Source organism: Mirounga angustirostris, unplaced genomic scaffold (assembly GCF_029215605.1).
Source record: "Mirounga angustirostris isolate CCGP_5_RB_7025 unplaced genomic scaffold, mMirAng1.0.hap1 SCAF_8, whole genome shotgun sequence".
NCBI classification, from domain to species: Eukaryota; Metazoa; Chordata; class Mammalia; order Carnivora; family Phocidae; genus Mirounga; species Mirounga angustirostris.
In genome coordinates, this window is record NW_026991716.1 from 856,544 (window position 1) to 869,395 (window position 12,852).

The 12,852-nt window shown below is 40.5% G+C and overlaps 1 long non-coding RNA gene across 1 annotated transcript in view; it reads right to left on the reverse strand.

The window, feature by feature from the left end:
* The window catches only part of LOC135365512 (uncharacterized), a 214,727-nt gene that overhangs the window by 145,372 nt on the left and 56,503 nt on the right, over positions 1–12,852 (reverse strand). The window lies entirely within an intron of this gene.

Consider the following 12,852-nt stretch of genomic DNA (forward strand, 5'->3'; position numbering starts at 1 on the left):
AATGCACACTCTTGGGCCCACCTCAGACCTACTGACCAATCATCTGAGAATGGACCCAGCAACAGATGTTTTCAACAAACACTACAGGTGATCAGGCTAAAGTTTGAGAAACACTATTATAGGGAGATGTTGAGTTCTAAACAGAAAATTAACATAGTTTTATGGATTTTAATTAATTTCCTCCCTATACACCTGTGAAAGGAGGTGCGTAATCGTTTCTCTAGGTGCTTAGATAAGAGAAATAAAGGAATATGAGGAGTTTCCTCTAAATGAAATCACCACAAAAGGATATTCTTTATTTAATACTATCTTCTTGCTATTTTGTTTAATAGTATTCTTTGTTTTGTTGAATTATGGTGGTAGTAATGGTAATTTTTTGGAAAGGGCCTTGATCTTCTTATTTAACAAAATAAAAATTTAGCAATCTCATATTAGTTCCCCCATTTTTTTTAACTTTTTTTTAGTGGTAAATACATTCTAACTCTGAGAATCTCTATGCTGGAGAGAAAACTACTCCCCTTCTCTACAAGTCAACCATTTCAGAATTGGAAATTCTCTCTGCATGTGAGAGTCCTCACACTGTCAGTGCCCTTGCTTTGTGATTACAAGGCTGAATAAGCTACAATCTACCTGGAGTATCTGGGTGGGGTTATGAGGGTTGTAAGGGTTAATGGTCTTCTCTCTCCTGTCCTCAAACCTTGTGATTCCCAGGATTCCACAGGGAAACATTATACCGTTATTTTATTATTTTTTTTTAAGAATTTATTTATTTATTTGAGAGAGAGAGAATGAGAGACAGAGAGCACGAGAGGGAAGAGGGTCAGAGGGAGAAGCAGACCCCCCACTGAGCAGGGAACCCAATGCAGGACTCGATCCCGGGACTCCAGGATCATGACCTGAGCCGAAGGCAGTCGCTTAACCAACTGAGCCACCCAGGCGCCCCAAACATTATACCATTATTTTAAACATTTGATTCCTCCTTGGATACTACATCAAAAACCAAAAAAAAAACCTACATCAAAAACTAATGATGTACTATATGGTGGCTAACTGAATATAATAAAAATTTTAAAATAAAATAAAATAAAAATTTTTATGCTGCAAAACAAAAAAAATTTTAAAATAAACATCTGATTCCTTTCTGCAGGTAACTTTAAAATTGCCAGGTGTGTAAGCCTTGAGAATAATAAGGAATCTGAGAGAGGGTGATGATGATTCCCAAAGACAGGAAGCCCTAGAGACAATATAACCTTTATGGTGTTGTAAGGACTTTGTTTGGAGAACATTTAGAATGGTGACAGTGTGGACACTGGAAACGAGTATCAACTGTTCTTTGTGAGAAAAGCTCATCCCCAATCTTAATAAACTAGTGATTTATCACTTACAAACCTTTTACTCAACTCTTAAAATCAGTTGCTATCTTACTTTAGGAGAGATATCCTTACAAATCTCATCAATCTGTCCTGTGAATTCCCTCCAAAACCAGTCACTATATTGGCATTATCCTTTTCTATATTTGTTGCATATATGTTTGAGGAAAAGGCATTGATGAGCTTTTCAACAACATAGAACTTCATATTCGTGTGTGACTTTACTGTGTCTGATTTGGCTTCTGACATGATTATATATTCAGTAAATGTCTGGATAATGATTAAGTGACTGAAGAGTTTTTTAAATAAATATACATGAAAATGTTCTTATCCTACAGAATGTAACAAATGTTCATTGGGTAATGAATACTGGAGCTACACCTTCAGGCTTTTAACATTTAGGACATTTGCAACACCTGACACCTAAGAGAAGGGAGGCACAGTACAGTTTTACTTTCACCTGCATTCTAATATAGAATCCTTATAAGTGTGTATCTGGACATGAGAAAAACAAGAGGAATAAAAGAAAAAGTTTCTCATTATCTCATAACCTAGAAATAATGACTGTTAACTTTTTAGTTAATTTCCTTTTAAACTATTCCATTTCCTACTAAAGTTTGGGTCACACTGATTTATTTCTCCCAATGTATGCATTCACATCAGATAAAGCACTCCCAAGGGAGAAAAACTTGGCCCCAGAAGAGTGGAAAAAATCTCAACTAGTACAGTGATTGGTGGCCCTCCAAAGGCCACTGTACATGAACAGACACACCATGTAACTGTGATGTGAAAATGTCACTGGGAGGAAGATGCTGACAATGACAACAAGACTGGAAAAATAATGTCTCAGTGTTATAGCACATGCTTGTCCCTGTCTGCAAAGATGACTGAGATCTCCCCTGGGATAAAATGATGGATGAGGAAACATGTGCAGCCTCTAGCACCTGAGGAAGATGTGAATGGTCTTCTAGGTTAGTGACTGACATCTTGGACTCAGTGATGGCCTCAGCTAATCAAGGTCAAATGCTGGAGACTCCCTGGCATTCTATATAAAAAGCTTGATAACATAATGCATTATCAGGAATTTGGGGAAACAGAAACCTCAGTCTTTCCTGATTGTCATAGTGATCTGCTGCCACATAAACACTTTCTAAAGAAATAAACAGGACTGCTACAAATGACAGACATAGGCTGAAAATCTCTTACCCACAATTCTGAATTTAATCAGTTTGGAAAACTGAAAATGTTCATAACTTTGTTGGCAGCAAACCTAATAGATGTGTCCTAAATAAATGTGAGGCTACTTCTGCTCTTTCAGTTCTGGATTTTTAAAAAGGCAGATTTGTGCTTAAAGAAAATAATCCATTTGTAAGAGAGAATAATATTAGCTATTTGTCATTTGCCAGAAACAGCAGTTACTTCTTATGGAGGACACTAATGACACTCACTGCTTTCTAAAACCATAGTTTTGTTGGGGGGAGGGTTTGAAATTTAGGATTCAAGAGAAATTAGACTCTGATAGGATGCAGTGGTGACATCAAAGGAAATACTGCCAAAGAATAACTTAACTTTCACTTATTTTATCTAATTTTAAATGCACATTTATAGCAGCCACATGAAAAGGATGGGTCACGTTTTACATTCTTGCTACCCAACTAAAATATCAAAAGTTTCTATCCTTTGTATCATTGTATGTTGCTCCTAAGAAATGTTCCATGAACTCTGAGTACACATATGGCCTATTGCTTTTCTGTATCATTATTTTCCAGTTTATGCAATATTACCAGAATGTCCAGTGTCTCCATATTTGGGCTCCGCTTCCCCACGAATGATCTCCAAATTTCAAATCCCAGACGTAACTGCCCCTCAGTGTGCACGCCAACCAGTGTATGTCCCGTACTGAGTGCACTACTGCCAGTTCTGCTTGGTGCCACGGGTGCCGTGGTGTCTACGGGGATGATGCCACACGCGCCAGAGGCCCTACTGGGGGGTGATGGTCCTGCAGGTATAGGCCCTGACCACCCCTATTGTAAGAAGGACCAGTATTCCAGGTCTCTGACCAACCTCAGTGGGCCTTTGAAGGAGGCACACTCCCCTCTACTCCTTTTCATGACAGATCAGTCCCTGTGAGCCCTGCGTTCGGTCTCTGAGTTGGCTGATACCACAACATGATAAAGGCCTTCATGACAAGCCCACAGCTAACAGTGGTTCCAGCACCACTTCTGATCAGTAAAGTACTAGAAGTCCCAGCCAGAGGAACTAGGCAAGAAAAACAATAAAGGCACAGAAATCAGAAAGGAAGAAATAAAATCATCTGTATATGTACGTGAGATGATATCATACATAGAAATCCTGAAGACTCCACCAAAAACCTATTAGATGTTAGAAGTACTGAACAAATTCTGTTAAGTTGCTTAATACAAAATAAATATACAAAAATAGATCATTTGTATAGACTAAAAACAAGCTACCATAAAGGGAAATTAAGAAAATTAATCTCATTTACAACTTCATCAAAAAGAATTAAATAGGTAGGAATAAATTTCACCAAGGACCTGAGAGACCTGTACACTGAAAACTATAAGAGCTGATGAAACTCGACCATTCTCTAACACCATACACAAAGATAAACTCAAAATGGATGAAAGACCTCAATATGAGACAGGAATCCATCAAAATCCTAGAGGAGAACATAGGCAGTAACCTCTCTGACATCGGCCACAGCAACTTCTTTTAAGACATGTCTCCAAAGGCAAGGGAAAGAAAGGCGAAAATGAACTTTTGGGACTTCATCAAGATAAAAAGCTTCTGCACAACAAAGGAAACAGTCAACAAAACAAAGAGGCAACCCACAGAATGGGAGAAGATATTTGCAAATGACACTACAGACAAAGGGCTGATATCCAAGATCTATAAAGAACTTCTCAAACTCAACACCCAAAAAACAAATAATCAAGTCAAAAAATGGGCAGAAGACATGAACAGACACTTCTCCAAAGAAGACATACAAATGGCCAACAGACACATGAAAAAATATTCATCATCATTAGCCATCAGGGAAATTCAAATCAAAACCACATTGAGATACCACCTTACACCAGTTAGAATGTCAAAAATGGACAAGGCAAGAAACAACAAATGTTGGAGAGGTTGTGGAGAAAGGGGAACCTTCTTACACTGTTGGTGGGACTGCAAGTTGGTATAGCCACTTTGGAAAACAGTGTGGAGGTGCCTCAAAAAATGAAAAATAGAGCTACCCTATGACCCAGCAATTGCACTCCTGAGTATTTACCCCAAAGACACAGATGTAGTGAAAAGAAGGGCCATATGCACCCCAATGTTCATAGCAGCAACGTCCGCAATAGCCAAACTGTGGAAAGAGCCGAGATGCCCTTCAACAGATGAATGGATAAAGATGTGGTCCATATATGCAATGGAATATTACTCAGCCAACAGAAAGGATGAATACCCGAGCAGCAGACAGCACGGGGGATGGACATGGGCACGCAGGGCTCAGGGCACAAGCGACTCCCCAACCGGGAGCGGCTGATGGCGGAGGACAAGGTGCTGAACCAGATCACGCATGAGATGGCGGAGAAGTAGGAGACCTGGATTTCGTCTGGTCTCAGGAATTCAGCTGGATAGGGATCAAACCACTCTGAACACCTACAAACTCAACAGGAGATCGAAGAAAAGAATAGCAACAACTCTCTGAACAGAAAAGCGACCACTTTCTGGAAGGTAGGACTTGCGGAGAAGTGAATCCGAGGCGATATTCAGGAGGATAGATGGCGGGGAAGGGGCCTCCGTCTGCTGCTTCTGGCAAGTGGTAGAGCCACAGAGCACAAAATCGGAACTTTTAGAAGTCGGCTCCACTGAGGGACGTCACTCTGGTGGCTAAGCAGGGTGTGGAACCCTCATGGGACAGTGTGGTCTCAGGACCCTTGGGGTCACAGAAATACCAGGGGTGCCTGAGTGTGGCAGAGCTCCCAGGTATCGGAGCGGGGAAGCCGGCTGCAGAGACGGAGCCCAGGCGTGGGCTCTCAGCTCGGGGTTGCCATAGACTGTGATCCGTGGCACAGTCGGGCCCCTGCTCCTCCAGCAGGGACCCAACAAGCGGCAGATCCGGGGAGACTCACCTTCTTCCCCCGGGAGGAACGGCACAGGAGCGCACCTCAGGGATCTGCTGGGCTTGGAGACTCCACATGGGGTCGGGTGCCAGAGATAGAAATGCGTGGTCACAGGCCGGGTAAGCATGGAGTGCAGCCGGAGACCAGGGAGACGGGAGTGACTGACGGCTTTTCTCTGGGGGCTCACTGAGGAGTGGGGCCCTGAGTTCTCGGCTCCTCCGGGGCGGAGATTGGGAGGCCGCCATTTCACTCTCAGCCTCCAAAGCTGTAGGGAAAGCTTGCAGGGAACAAAAGCTCCCGAGAGCAAACCGGAGTAGATTACTTAGCCTGGACAGGGCAAGGGCGGGGCAATTCCACCTCCGGCAAAGACATTTGGGAACAGGGCAACAGGCCCCTCCCCCAGAAGATCAGCGACAACAGCCAGCCAAGACCAAGTTTACCAATCAATGAGAACAGCAGAACTCCAGCACTAGGGGAATACTGCACATAGAATCCATGGCTTTTTTACCATGATTCTTTAGTCTTTCAAAGTTAATTTTTTTTAACTTTTTTTTAAAAATTTTTCTTTTTCCCTTTTTCAATCAACATCTTATCAATCCCTTTTTTTTAAGATTTTATTTATTTATTTGAGAGAGAGAGAATGAAAGAGAGAGCACATGAGAGGGGGGAGGGTCAGAGGGAGAAGCAGACTCCCTGCCGAGCAGGGAGCCCGATGCGGGACTCGATCCCAGGACTCTGGGATCATGACCTGAGCCGAAGGCAGTCACTTAACCAACTGAGCCACCCAGGCGTCCCTTATCAATCCCTTTTTTTAAAAATATTCTTATTTTTCATTTTTAGAGTCATATTCTATCCCTTCATAGTAGTTACCTGTATTTTTGGCATATATATATAAGTTGTTCTCTCTTTAAAATTTTGAGATAGTTTCTTCTAACAAATCAAAATATACCCTAAATCTCTAGTGTATGATTTTTTTCTACTCCCCTGCCTGATCACATACTCTCCCTTTTTTTTTCTTTTTTTTAATCCTCTTCTTTCTTTTTTCAAACAACTTCTTATCAATTCCTTTTATAAAATTTTTTATAATTTCCATCTTTACAGTCATATTCCATGCCTTCATCATATCAACCCTTATTTTTGTACATATATAAGTTTTTCTTTCTTTAAAATTTTGGGAAGCACTTTCTTCTAACAGACCAAAATACACCCAAAATCTAGTGTGTGGCACTGATCTATGTACCAGCCTGATCACATTTGATCATATTCTGTTTTTTTTTTTTGTCTTGTTCTGTTTTTGTTTGTTTTTATCTTTATCTTTATCTTTTTCTTTTTCTTTTTTCTCTCTTGCCTTTCTTTTCCCACTGCTTCAGGTCTTTTCTGATTTGTTTAGAGTATACTTATTGGGGACATTGTTACCCTGTTAGCATTTTGTTCTCTCATTAATCTATTCTCCTCTGGACAAAATGACAAGATGGAAAAAATTACCTCAACAAAAAGAACAAGAGGTAGTACTGACTGCCTGGGACCTACTCAATATGGACATTAGTACGATGTCGGATCTAGAGTTCAGAATCATCACTTTAAAGATACTACCTGGGCTTGAAAAAAGCATGGAAGTTATTAGAGAAACCCTTTCTGGAGAAGTAAAAAAACTAAAATCTAACCAAGTAGAAATCAAAAAGGCTATTAATGAGGTGCAATCAAATATGGGGGCACTAACTGCTAGGATAAATGAGGCAAAAGAGAGAATCAGTGATATAGAAGACAAAATGATGAAAAATAAAGAAGCTGAGAAAAAGAGAGATAAACAACTACTGGATCGCGAGGGCAGAATTCGAGAGATAAGCGATACCATAAGATGAAACAACATTAGAATAATTGGGATCCCAGAAGAAGAAGAAAGAGAGAGAGGGGCAGAAGGTATAATGAGCAAATTATAGCAGAGAACTTCCCTAATTTGGGGAAGGAAACAGTCATCAAAATCCAGGAGGCACAGAGAACCCCTCTCAAAAATCAATAAAAATAGGTCAACACCCCAACATCTAATAGTAAAACTTACGAGTCTCAGACACAAAGAGAAAATCCTGAAAGCAGCTTGGGAGAAGAGATATGTAACATACAATGGTAGAAACATTAGATTGGCAACAGACCTATCCACAGAGACCTGGCAGGCCAGAAAGGACTGGCATGATATATTCAGAGCACTAAATGAGAAAAATATGCAGATAAGAATACTATATCCAGCTAGGCTGTCATTGAAAATAGGAGAGATAAAAAGCTTCTAGGACAAACAAAAACTAAATGAATTTGCAAACATGAAACCAGCCCTACAAGAAATATTGAAAGGGGTCCTCTAAGCAAAGAGAGACCCTAAAAGCAACATAGGCCACAAATGAACACAGACAATATACAGTAACAGTCACCTTACAGGCAATACAATGGCACTAAATTCCTATCTTTCAATAGTTACCCTGAATGTAAATGGGCTAAATGCCCCAATCAAAAGACACAGGCCATCAGATTGTATAAAAAAACAAGACCCATCGATATGCTGTCTGCAAGAGACTCATTTTAGACCCAAAGACACCCCCAGATTGAAAGTGAGGGGGTGGAGGGGCACCTGGGTGGCTTAGTTGGTTAAGCGACTGCCTTCGGCTCAGGTCATGATCCCAGAGTCCTGGGATCGGGTCCCGCATCGGGCTCCCTGCTCAGCAGGGAATCTGTTTCTCTCTCTGACCCTCCCCACTCTCATGTGCGTTCTCTCTCTCTCTCTCTCTCTCAAATAAATAAATAAAAGCTTTGAAAATAATAATAAAATAAAATAATAAATAAACAAATTTAAAAAATAAAAAAGAAAGTGAGGGGGTGGAAAACCATTTACCATGCTAATGGACACCAAACAAAGCTGGGGTGGCAATCCTTATATCAGACAAATTAGATTTTAAACCAAAGACTGTAATAAGAGATGAAGAAGGACACTATAACCTACTTAAAGGGTCTATCCAACAAGAAGATCTAACAATTGTAAATATCTATGCCTCTAACATGGGAGCAGCTAATTATATAAGGCAATTAATAACAAAAGCAAAGAAACACATCGACAACAATACAATAATAGTGGGGGACTTTAACACCCCCCTCACTGAAATGGACAGATCGTCTAAGCAAAAGATCAACAAGGAAATAAAGACTTTAAAGGACACACTGGACCAAATGGACTTCACAGACATATTCAGAACATTCCATCCGAAAGCAACAGAATACACATTCTTCTCTAGTGCCCATGGAACATTCTCCAGAATCGATCATATTCTAGGTCATAAATCAGGTCTCAACTGGTACCAAAAGATTGGGATCATTCCCTGCCTATTTTCAGACCACAATGCTTTGAAACTAGAACTCAATCACAACAAGAAAGTCAGAAAGAACTCAAATACATGGAGGCTAAAGAGCATCCTACTGAAGAATGAATGGGTCAGCCAGGAAATTAAAGAAGAATTTAAAAAATTCGTGGAAACCAATGAAAATGAAAACACAACTATTCAGAATCTTTGGGATGCAGCAAAGGCGGTCCTAAGAGGAAAGTATATAGCAATACAAGCCTTTCTCAAGAAACAAGAAAGGTCTCAAGTACACAATCTAACCCTACACCTAAAGGAGCTGGAGAGAGAACAGCAAATAAAGCCTAAACCCATCAGGAGAAGAGAGATAATAAAGATCAGAGCAGAAATCAATGAAATAGAAACTAAAAGAACAGTAGAACAGATCAACGAAACTAGGAGCCGCTTCTTTGAAAGAATTAACAAGATTGATAAACCCCTGGCCAGACTTATCAAAAAGAAAAGAGAAATGACCCAAATAAATAAAATCAGGAATGAAAGAGGAGAGAGCACAACCAACACCAAAGAAATAAAATCATAAGAACATATTATGAGCAACTCTATGCCAGCAAATTAGATAATCTGGAAGAAATGGATGCATCCCTAGAGATGTATCAACTACCAAAACTGAACCAGGAAGAAATAGAAAACCTGAACAGACCTATAACCACTAAGGAAATTGAAGCAGTCATCAAAAATCTCCCAACAAACAAAAGCCCAGGGCCAGATGGCTTCCCAGGGGAATTCTACCAAACATTTCAAGAAGAATTAATACCTATTCTTCTGAAACTGTTCCAAAAAATAGAAATGGAAGGAAAACTTCCAATCTCATTTTATGAGGCCAGCATTACCTTGATCCCCAAACCAGACAAAGACCCCATCAAAAAGGAGAATTACAGACCAATATCCTTGATGAACACGGATGCAAAAATTCTCACCAAAATACAAGCCAATAGGATACAACAGTACATTAAAAGTATTATTCACCACAACCAAGTGGGATTTATCCCTGGGCTGCAAGGTTGGTTCAACATCCACAAATCAATCAATGTGATACAATACATTAACAAAAGAAAGAACAAGAATCATGTGATCCTCTCAATAGATGCAGAAAAAGCATTTGACAAAGTACAGCATCCTTTCTTGATCAAAACTCTTCAGAGTATAGGCACAGAGGGTACATACCTCAATATCATAAAAGCCATCTATGAAAAACCTACAGCAAAGATCATTCTCAATGGGGAAAAACTGAGAGCTTTCCCCCTAAGGTCAGGAATGCGGCAGTGTTGTCCACTATCACCACTGCTATTCAACATAGTATTGGAAGTCGTAGCCACAGCAATCAGACAACAAAAAGAAATCAAAGGCATCCAAATCGGCAAAGAAGAAGTCAAACTCTCACTCTTTGCAGATGATATGATACTTATTGTGGAAAACCCAAAAGACTCCATCCCAAAACTGCTAGAACTCATACAGGAATTCAGTAAAGTGGCAGGATATAAAATCAATGCACAGAAGTCAGTGGCATTCCTATACACCAACAACAAGACAGAAGAAAGAGAAATTAAGGAGTCGATCCCATTTACAATTGCACCCAAAACCATAAGATACCTGGGAATAAATCTAACCAAAGAGGCAAAGGATCTGTACTCAGAAAACTATAAAATACTCATGAAAGAAATTGAGGAAGACACAAAAAATGGAAAAATGTTCCATGCTCATGGATTGAAAGAACAAATATTGTGAAGATGTCAATGCTACCTAGAGCAATCTACACATTCAATGCAATCCCCATCAAAATACCATCCACTTTTTTCAAAGAAATGGAACAAATAGTCTTGAAATTTGTATGGAAGCAGAAAAGACCCCGAATAGCCAGAGGAATGTTGAAAAAGAAAAGCAAAGCTGGCGGCATCACAATTCCGGACTTCAAGCTCTATTACAAAGCTGTCATCATGAAGACAGCATGGTACTGGCACAAAAACAGACACATAGACCAATGGAACAGAATAGAGAGCCCAGAAATGGACCCTCAACTCTAGGGTCAACTCATCTTTGACAAAGCAGGAAAGAATGTCCAATGGAACAAAGACAGTCTCTTCAACAAATGGTATTGGGAAAATTGGACAGCCACATGTAGAAGAATGAAACTGGACCATTTCCTTACACCACACACAAAAATGGACTCAAAATGGTTGAAAGACCTCAATGTGAGACAGGAGTCCATCAAAATCCTAAAGGAGAACACAGGCAGCAACCTCTTCGATCTCAGCCGCAGCAACTTCTTCCTAGAAACATCACCAAAGGCAAGGGAAGCAAGGGCAAAAATGAACTATTGGGACTTCATCAAGATAAAAAGCTTTTGCAAAGCAAAGGAAACAGTCAACAAAACCAAAAGGCAACCGACAGAATGGGAGAAGATGTTTGCAAATGACACATCAGATAAAGGGCTAGTATCCAAAATCTATAAAGAACTTATCAAACTCACCACCCAAAGAACAAAGAATCCAATCAAGAAATGGGCAGAAGACATGAACAGACATTTTTCCAAAGAAGACATCCAAATGGCCTACAGACACATGAAAAAGTGCTCAACATTGCTCGGCATCAGGGAAATCCAAATCAAAACCTCAATGAGATACCACCTCACACCAGTCAGAATGGCTAAAATTAACAAGTCAGGAAACGACATATGTTGGAGGGGATGCGGAGAAAGGGGAACCGTCCTACACTGTTGGGGGAAATGCAAGCTGGTGCAGCCGCTCTGGAAAACAGTGTGGAGATTCCTCAAAAAGTTGAAAATAGAGCTACCATATGATCCAGCAATTGCACTTCTGGGTATTTACCCCAAAGATACAAATGTAGGGATCCGAAGGGGTACGTGCACCCCGATGTTTATAGCAGCAATGTCCACAATAGCCAAACTGTGGAAAGAGCCAAGATGTCCATCGACAGATGAATGGATAAAGAAGATGTGGTATATATATACAATGGAGTATTATGCAGCCATCAAAAGGAATGAGATCTTGCCATTTGCAACGACGTGGATGGAACTGGAGGGTATTATGCTGAGCGAAATAAGTCAAACAGAGAAAGACATGTATCATGTTACCTCGCTGATATGAGGAATTCTTTTTTTTTTTTTAAGGATTTTATTTATTTATTTGACAGAGAGAAGCACAGCGAGAGACGGAACACAAGCAGGGGGAGTGGGAGAGGGAGAAGCAGGCTTCCCGCCGAGCAGGGAGCCCGATGCGGGGCTCGATCCCAGGACCCTGAGATCATGACCTGAGCCGAAGGCAGACGCTTAACAACTGAGCCACCCAGGCGCCCCGATATGAGGAATTCTTAATCTCAGGAAACAAACTGAGGGTTGCTGGAGTGGGGGGTGGGGTGGGAGGGATGGGATGACTGGGTGATAGGCACTGGGGAGGGTATGCGTTCTGGTAAGTGCTGTGAATTGTGCAAGACTGTTGAATCTCAGATCTGTACCTCTGAAACAAATAATGCAATATATGTTAAGAAAAAGAAAAAGAAAAAGATAGCAGGAGGGGAAGAATGAAGGGGGGGAAATCGGAGGGGGAGACGAACCATGAGAGACGATGGACTCTGAAGAACAAACTGAGGGTTCTAGAGGGGAGGGGGGTGGGAGGATGGGTTAGCCTGGTGATGGGTATTAGAGAGGGCACGTTCTGCATGGAGCACTGGGTGTTATGCACAAACAATGAATCATGGAACACTACATCTAAAACTAATGATGTAATGTATGGTGATTAACATAACAATAAAAAATTTAAAAAAAAAAAAGAAAGGATGAAGACCCAACTTTTACATCAACATGGATGGGACTGGAGGAGATTATGCTAAGTGAAATAAGTCAAGCAGAGAAAGTCAATTATCATATGGTTTCACTTATTTGTCGAACATAAGGAATAGCATGGAGGACATTAGGAGAAGGAAGGGAAAAATGAA